Source organism: Podarcis filfolensis (assembly GCF_964270895.1).
Source record: "Podarcis filfolensis genome assembly, chromosome: 12".
NCBI lineage: Eukaryota > Metazoa > Chordata > Lepidosauria > Squamata > Lacertidae > Podarcis > Podarcis filfolensis.
The window spans coordinates 54,102,313-54,110,791 of NC_139614.1; the positions used below are offsets into that span (position 1 = coordinate 54,102,313).

At 48.3% G+C, this 8,479-nt stretch overlaps 1 long non-coding RNA gene across 1 annotated transcript; it reads right to left on the bottom strand.

Moving 5' to 3' along the window:
* Positions 1–2,431, bottom strand: LOC310746319. The gene is made up of 2 exons (XR_014540623.1): positions 2,191–2,431; positions 1–329 (listed from the first exon to the last, which is right to left on the bottom strand). It is a non-coding gene; the product is annotated as an uncharacterized lncRNA (long non-coding RNA).
* Between the last annotated feature and the right edge of the window lie 6,048 nt (positions 2,432–8,479).

Below are 8,479 nucleotides of genomic sequence, written 5' to 3' on the forward strand. Positions count from 1 at the left end.
TGACTTTTGCAAATGCTTTATTGAGACATAAGAGCTGGAAGAGATCTGCGGCAACTCTCGAAGGGCATACTCTTCGCTCGTTGGGACTTTGCATTGGTATGGAATAGCCTCGGTTGCATCTCCTGGACCAGTCTGTGATTCTTTGGAGACTGGAGAAGGACAGAGAGAAGAGTTTGGCCGAGGCTACGTTGCTAACAGCGAGATTTCTTGCAGCGACGTTTCCGTCGGTGACGATGAGGGAAACTTGCTATGACACTCCCGCACCCAGGCCTCCACCTCAGAACCCATCTGCCATTGATGCATCTGCACTGGTAACAGCTCCACTTTGCCTGCAACAGAAAGAGCGGCGAGGATTTTAATAGCAAAACATTGGAAAGGTGATGTAATCGCCACAAAAACTGATTGGCAGGCAAAGATGATAGAATATTCAGAACTTGAAAGGACGACTGGGAGAATAAGAGGCAATTCTAACCAGAAATTTAGGAAAGATTGGAGAATGTTCAAAGAATATCTTAAAAGGCACTGTAATAACACAAATCTCCTGACAGATTTGGATTGAATCTTGAAGTTCGAGGAAATCATGAAGTAAAATATTTTCATGATAATTAACTGGAAAGAATAATAAATATGAAGTGCGTATAGACTAGTAAGGTATAAAAAGCACAATGAGGTGAATCGGAAGTTAAAGGGTATGTAAGGCCAAATGAGGTGTGGTTAGTCAGTGTCTATGGTCTGTTTATGTTGTCTTTCGTGGTTTTTTTTTTTACGTTCTATGTAACTTGTTTTGTAATAAAGAATCTTTTAAAAATAAAATAAGAAGTTAAAATAACGAATTGTATAAATTTGGAAATATAAATAAAAATTGAAAATAAAAGAAGGAAAGAAGAGTGTGGTAGAGTGAAGTGAGAGGCAGATGGGGCTCATGCACCTGGGCAGGTAACCCATCTCTGAGAAGGAAAAGTCCGATCCTAAACCAGACTGCCTTGTTAGGCTACTGCTGTGCGCTGAACATGGGTCTAGCCCTGCACTGAGTTCGGAAGCTGCCTCTAGTATAGAAAACAGCAGCTAGGTGGGGCTCATTGAGACTCTGGCAGGACACAGACCCCTTGGACTAATAATAATAATAATAATATTAATTTATTATTTATTATTTATACCCCGCCCATCTGGCTGGGTCTCCCCAGCCACCCTGGGCGGCTTCCAACAAAGTATTAAAATACAGTGGTCTGTTAAACATTAAAAGCTTCCCTAAAGAGGGCTGCCTTCAGATGCCTTCTAAAAGTCTGGTAGTTGTTTTTCTCCTTGACATCTGGTGGGAGGGCGTTCCACAGGGTGGGCGCCACCACCAAGAAGGCCCTCTGCCTGGTTCCCTGTAACTTGGCTTCTCGCAGGGAGGGAACCGCCAAAAGACCCTCGGAGCTGGACCTCACTGCCCGGGCAGAACGATGGGAGTGGAGACGCTCCTTCAGGTATACTGGGCCGATGCTGTTTAGGGCTTTCAAGGTCAGCACCAACACTTTGAATTGTGCTCGGAAACGTACTGGGAGCCAATGTAGATCTTTCAAGACGGGTGTTATATGGTCTCGGCGGTCGCTCCCAGTCACCAGTCTGGCTGCCACATTCTGGATTAGTTGCAGTTTCCGGGTCACCTTCAAAGGTCGCCCCACATAGAGCGCATTGCAGTAGTCCAAGTGGGAGATAAACAGAGCCTAAGGCGAAACAGCTGCCTAGGCTGCCTTTAAGCCCCCAAGCTGTGCCCAAGTTTCTATTGCAAGGGTCAGATAAAGGGACCCCTGACCATTAGGTTCAGTCATGACCGACTCTGGGGTTGCGGCTCTCATCTCGCTTTACTGGCCGAGGGAGCCGGCGTACAGCTTCTGGGTCATGCGGCCAGCATGACTAAGCCACTTCTGGCGAACCACAGCAGTGCACGGAAATGCCCTTTACCTTCCCATCAGAGCGGTACCTATTTATCTACTTGCACTTTGACGTGCTTTCGAACTGCTAGGTGGGCAGGAGCAGGGACCGAGCAACGGGAGCTCACCCCGTCGCTGGGATTCGAACCACCGACCTTCTGATCGGCAAGTCCTAGGCTCTGTGGTTTAACCCACAGCACCACCCGCATGGCGGGTTGTAAAGGATATAAAGGACCAAATCATTCACCTGCCCCCACCAGCTCTCCATCCTCACCTGTATCTCCTGCTTAGCTGCATCCTTGGGGCCTTCATCGCCTTCCACCAAAATTGCCACTCTTGAATTTGTGTCTTCTGGTGGGGCGGCAGCTCCTCTCAGCACCAAGCCCACCAATAGTGCCAGCAGCAGCCAGGAGCACCGCATCGCCCTCGAGGCGCTCCGAGGCGTCGCACAACTCTTCTTGTCCGGTTTTGGGGAGGGGAGAAGTTCCTGTTGATGACGGAGGAGGTGCGGGGAGAGAATGAGCCCCCAGAGGGAGAGATTTGGAGACGAATTCATTCCGCAAGTGGAAAGGAAGTTTCCAAAGCAACCACTTGTGCTGGAAAGGGGAACTAAATTCAAGGACTAAGTTGGGTAAGAATCTAGCAGAAGAGACATGGTACTAGTTTGTTACGGAAATGACAAGGGGGGGAACATCTTTAAAGTTGTTACAATGCTACAAAAGGTCCACGAATAATACAGTGGTACCTCGGGTTAAGTATTTAATTCGTTCCGGAGGTCCGTTCTTAACCTGAAACTGTTCTTAACCTGAAGCACCACTTGAGCTAATGGGGCCTCCTGCTGCTGCTGTGCAATTTCTGTTCTCATCCTGAAGCAAAGTTCTTAACCCGAGGTACTATTTCTGGGTTAGTGGAGTCTGTAACCTGAAGCGTATGTAACCTGAAGCATATGTAACCCAAGGTACCACTGTAATAGCTTACAGGTCCCGGGCCCTAAAGAAACCAGACTATCCTCCACCAGGGCCTGGGCCTTTTCAGTGATGGCTCCGACCTGGTGGAATGGTCTGTCCCACGAGACTAGGGCCCTGCAGGACTTGATCTCCTTCCGCAGGGCCTGTAAGACAGAGCTATTCTGCCTGGCCTTCAATTTGAATTAGCCTGATCCTCTATTCCCTTTTCCCTTTCCTCTTCTATGAGGAAACCCTTTCTGGAACCTCACATTTAAATTCTTCCCTGGTCTCCTCGCTGGCTCTAGTACGACCAACTTGGCCAGTTAGCCCTGGTGATCATTTGATGTCTACTGACTGGGTTTGTTTGTTTGCTTGCTTGCTTGTTTCCCCAAATGACCCCTGAATTTTTGAATTTTATTGATATTGATGATGCTGTTTTATGCTGTTTTTAAGTTGCATTTTAATCAATGTTTTATATTTGCTGTTAGCTGCCTTGAGCCCGGTTTTTAAACCAGGAAGGACGGGGTATAAATAAAAAAATATTTATTTTTATTATTATTAAATATTGTGCCTGAATGTATCCTTTTGACTTGACAGCTCAGGGAAGATACCCAGCTTTATAAATTCGTACAAAATCCAAACTTTAACCAAATCTTCTCATTCCAACACCATTTTAACCCTTAAAGAAAGGTGAATTTGGGCTCCACCTCCCTCCATGAACCAAGAAGCAGTAGGCAGTAGGAACAGGGCATCCCACCATAATTCCCCAAGCGTGAGAGTGCATATAGGGCACCCCATCCAGGGAGCGACCAAGGGGGCCACATTAGACATCTGCAGAGGCAGTTGAGCAAGTCAGATGTTCTAAAAGCCCATCTCCAGACAAGTCCTCAGGGCAAGGAGATGTCAAGAGTTTCATTGTTCTTTCGGTGACGGGTCCTTAAGAGGTGTTGGGAAAGGTGTCTGATAAAGTCACCTAATATTGAACTAGTGTAACCCTTGTATACTCACCCCATCTGTGACATGCTAGTGACAAGCCACGCAGGTGGTGCTGTGGTCTAAACCACAAAGCCTAGGACTTGCCGATCAGAAGGTCAGTGGTTCGAATCCCCGCGACGGGGTGAGCTCCCGTTGTTCGGTCCCTGCTCCTGCCAACCTAGCAGTTCAAAAGCACCTCAAAATGCAAGTAGATAAACAGGTACCGCTCCAGCAGGAAGGTAAACAGCGTTTCCGTGCACTGCTCTGGTTTGCCAGAAGCGGCTTAGTCATGCTGGCCACATGACCTGGAAGCTGTATGCCGGCTCCCTCGGCCAGTAAAGTGAGATGAGCGCCGCAACCCCAGAGTCTGCCACGACTGGACCTAATGGTCAGGGGTCCCTTTACATTAATAATCATAATAATCTTAATAATCACCACCGAGACCATTCCATTGCAACTATCCAACCTCCCCAAACTGGACCTAGTGGTCAAGGGTCCCTTTACCTTTATCTTTACCTTGGGTTAAGAGCTTAATTCGTTCTGGAGGTCCGTTCTTAACCTGAAACTATTCTTAACCTGAGGTACCACTTTAGCTAATGGGGCCTCTGCTGCTGCCACGCCGCGATTTCTGTTCTCATCCTGAAGCAAAGGTCTTAACCTGAGGTACTATTTCTGGGTTAGCGGAGTCTGTAACCTGAGGCGGCTGTAACCTGAGGTACCACTGTATACACAGGGATGCAGGTGGGGCTGTGGTCTAAACCACTGAGCCTCTTGGGCTTGCTGATCAGAAAGTTGGTGGTTCGAATCCCCGTGACGGGGTGAGCTCCCATTGCTCGGTCCCTGCTCCTGCCAACCTAGCAGTTCGAAAGCACGTCAAAGTGCAAGGAGATAAATAGGTACCGCTCTGGCGGGAAGGTAAACGGCATTTCCGTGCGCTGCTGTGGTTCGCCAGAAGCGGCTTAGTCATGCTGGCCACATGACCCGAAAGCTGTATGCCGGCTCCCTCGGCCAGTAAAGCGAGATGAGCGCTGCAACCCCAGAGTCGTCCGTGACTGGACTTAACTGTCAGGGGTTCTTTACCTTTTTTTAGTGATGTAGTGATGATGTTTCAATGATGCTGCTCAAATTGTATTCTGGGGGAAAGAGGGAAGTTTTAAAAGAGGGTGCCACCCCATGCTCGGGGTTCTTACTCTAAGTTTACCAGATGTCCCCGTTTCCCTGGATTTACAAATCAGTCCCCGTACAAAATCCATTGAAGTTGAAAAGTGTCCCCGGATTCATTGAAAAAAATCTGATAACCTTATCTTGCTCCTGTGGGGACCTGTTGCGCAACAATAAAAATCATGGTCTACTGACAGCTGTTTTGCTCCAAATTGCTTGGCTGGAACTTCCCCTCTGGAGCACGCCTGCCCTGGGCAACGCGGGAATATGCTCTGCCACTACTTAATGGCACATGTTAAGTAAAGGTAAAGGGACCCCTGACCATTAGGTCCAGTCTTGACTGACTCTGGGGTTGCGGCACTCATCTCGCTTTATTGGTCGAGGGAGCTGGCGTACAGCTTCCGGGTCATGTGGCCAGCATGACTAAGCCGCTTCTGGCAAACCAGAGCAGCGCACGGAAACGCCGTTTACCTTCCCACCGGAGTGATACCTATTTATCTACTAGCACTTTGATGTGCTTTTGAACTGCTAGGTTGGCAGGAGCAGGGACTGAGCAATGGGAGCTCACCCCGTCGCGGGGATTCGAACCACCGACCTTCTGATCGGCAAGCCCTAAGCTCTGTGGTTTAACCCACAGCGCCACCCACGTCCCTATGGCACATATTAATTTATTTTTAATAGCTATATCCCACACCTCTTTATGCAATTCTTCCAATTTATATTCCGCCTGCCCCTTCCACTTCCCAACTATAAGAATACGGCTGCTTTCTGCCTTCATCCTTGCGAGTTGTTTTTAAGCCACCCTGCTTATGAGGGTGTTTTTAAATTTATTTTCAGACAAAACAAGGCCACCGACTTTTGCAAATGCTTTATTGAGACATAAGAGCTGGAATCACCGCAAGGAACCTCTGCAAGAGCCGACTCTGAGCTTGTTGAGACTTTGCATCGGGGTGGAATATCCTCAATTGCATCTCCTGGACCAGTCTGTGCTTCTTTGGAGACTGGAGGGGGGCAGAGAGGAGAGGGGCTGCCGGGGTATGTTGCTAACAGGGAGTGTTCTTGCAGTGACCTTTCCATGCCTCATGTTCAGGGATACCTCCTTTCCATGCGTCATGTTCAGGGATACCTCCTGCTATGGTACCACCACATCCAGGCCTCCAGGTCAGAACCCATGTGCCATTGACGCATACGCACTCGGAACAGGTGCTCCTTGCCTGCAACAGAAAGAGCCAAGGTTGGCAATGAGGATACTAATAATAATAATAATAATATACCTCGCTCATCTGGCTGAGTTTCCCCAGCCACTCTGGGCGGCTTCCAATCAAGTGTTAAAAACAAAACAGCATTAAATATTAAAAATTTCCCTGAACAGGGCTGCCTTCAGATGTCTTTTAAAGAGAAGATAGGTGCTTATTTCCTTCACATCTGAAGGGAGGGCGTTCCACAGGGCGGGCGCCACTACCAAGAAGGCCCTCTGTCTGGTTCCCTGTAGCTTTGCTTCTCGCAATGAGGGAACCGCCAGAAGGCCCTCGGCGCTGGATCTCAGTGTCCGAGCAGAACGATGGGGGTGGAAATGCTCCTTCAGGTATACAGCACCAAGGCGGTTTAGGGCTTTAAAGGTCAGCACCAACACTTTGGATTGTGCTCTGAAACGTACTGGGAGCCAATGCAGATCTCTCAGAACTGGTGTTATGTGGTCCCGACGGCCACTCCCAGTCGCCGGTCTAGCTGCCGCATTCTGGATTAATTGCGGTTTCCAGGTCACCTTCAAAGGTAGCCCCACATAGAGCGCATTGCAGTAGTCCAAGCAGGAGATAACCTGAGCATACACCACTCTGGTGAGACATACAGCGGGCAGGTAGCTGCCCTGGACACAGAACTGACCTGCGCCTCCATGGACGGCTGTGAGTCCAGAATGACTCCCAGGTTGCGCACTCCCAGGATGGGGTGAAAACAGTGTGACCAGCAATGGGTGTGGGGGCTGAGCCCCCTAAGCAGGGCCAGCAACAGGTTCAATGAAGGATCCATTCAAGTTGGCACCCTCTCCTCCACGGGTGGTTTTTAAACAGAGGTTGGGTGGCTATTTTAGCCATGATTTTAGGGTGTGAATCTTTGCAAATTTCTTCACTGAGTGGCGTTCAAAATGTGGGAGGTTTTTGGGTATGAGGAATCTTCTCTCATTTTTGTGACAACATTTAGCTTGGCATCGTCATCAATTTATTTGTACCCTGCCCATCTGGCTGGGCTTCTAGCAAAATATTAAAATACAACAATTCATCAAATATTAAAAGCTTCCCTAAACAGGGCTGCCTTCAGATGTCTTCTAAAAGTCAGATACAGTGGTGCCTCGGGTTACATACGCTTCAGGTTACATACACTTCAGGTTACAGACTCCACTAACCCAGAAATAGTGCTTCAGGTTAAGAACTTTGCTTCAGGATGAGAACAGAAATTGTGCTCCGGTGGCGCGGCAGCAGCAGGAGGCCCCATTAGCTAAAGTGGTGCTTCAGGTTAAGAACAGTTTCAGGTTAAGTACAGACCAGGTGCAGAAAGAGAACAGTGAAGACATCTTTCTGATTTCAAAAGGCAGGGAGTTCCAAAGTGTGGGTGCGGAAAAACATAAAGATTCTTAGAAATGCGGAATGAATATTATGTGGTTCTTGCAACAGTGCCAGGAATCTTGGAGGAAACTCCCAGGTGGATCATCCAGTGATACAACTCCGTGGGGGAATTGGACAACACCCTCGCTGGTTGCAGAGAGCAGGAAGGATTGCAGGAGAATCGGAAGCTGCCTTAATATACAGAGTCAGTTGTTGTTGTTTAGTCATTTAGTCGTGTCCGGCTCTTCGTGACCCCACGGACCAGAGCACGCCAGGCACTCCTGTCTTCCACTGCCTCCTGCAATTTAGTCAAACTCATGCTGGTAGCTTTGAGAACACTGTCCAACCATCTCGTCCTCTGTCGTCCCCTTCTCCTTGTGCCCTCCATCTTTCCCAACATCAGGGTCTTTTCCAGGGAGTCTTCTCTTCTCCTGAGGTGGCCAAAGTACTGGAGTCTCAGCTTCAGGATCTGTTCTTCCAGTGAGCACTCAGGGCTGATTTCCTTAAGGATGGAGAGGTTTGATCTTCTTGCAATCCATGGGACTCTCAAGAGTCTCCTCCAGCACCAGAATTCAAAAGCATCCATTCTTCGGCGATCAGCCTTCTTTATGGTCCAGCTCTCACTTCCATACATCCCTACTGGCAAAACCACAGCTTGAACTATACGGACCTTTGTTGGCAAGGTGATGTCTCTGCTTTTTAAGATGCTGTCTAGGTTTGTCATTGCTTTTCTCCCAAGAAGCAGGCGTCTTTTAATTTCGTGACTGCTGTCACCATCTGCAGTGATCATGGAGCCCAAGAAAGCAAAATCTCTCACTGCCTCCACTGACTCTATAACAGAGTCAGTTATACTAATGTAAAAATCTATATACAAAGCTTA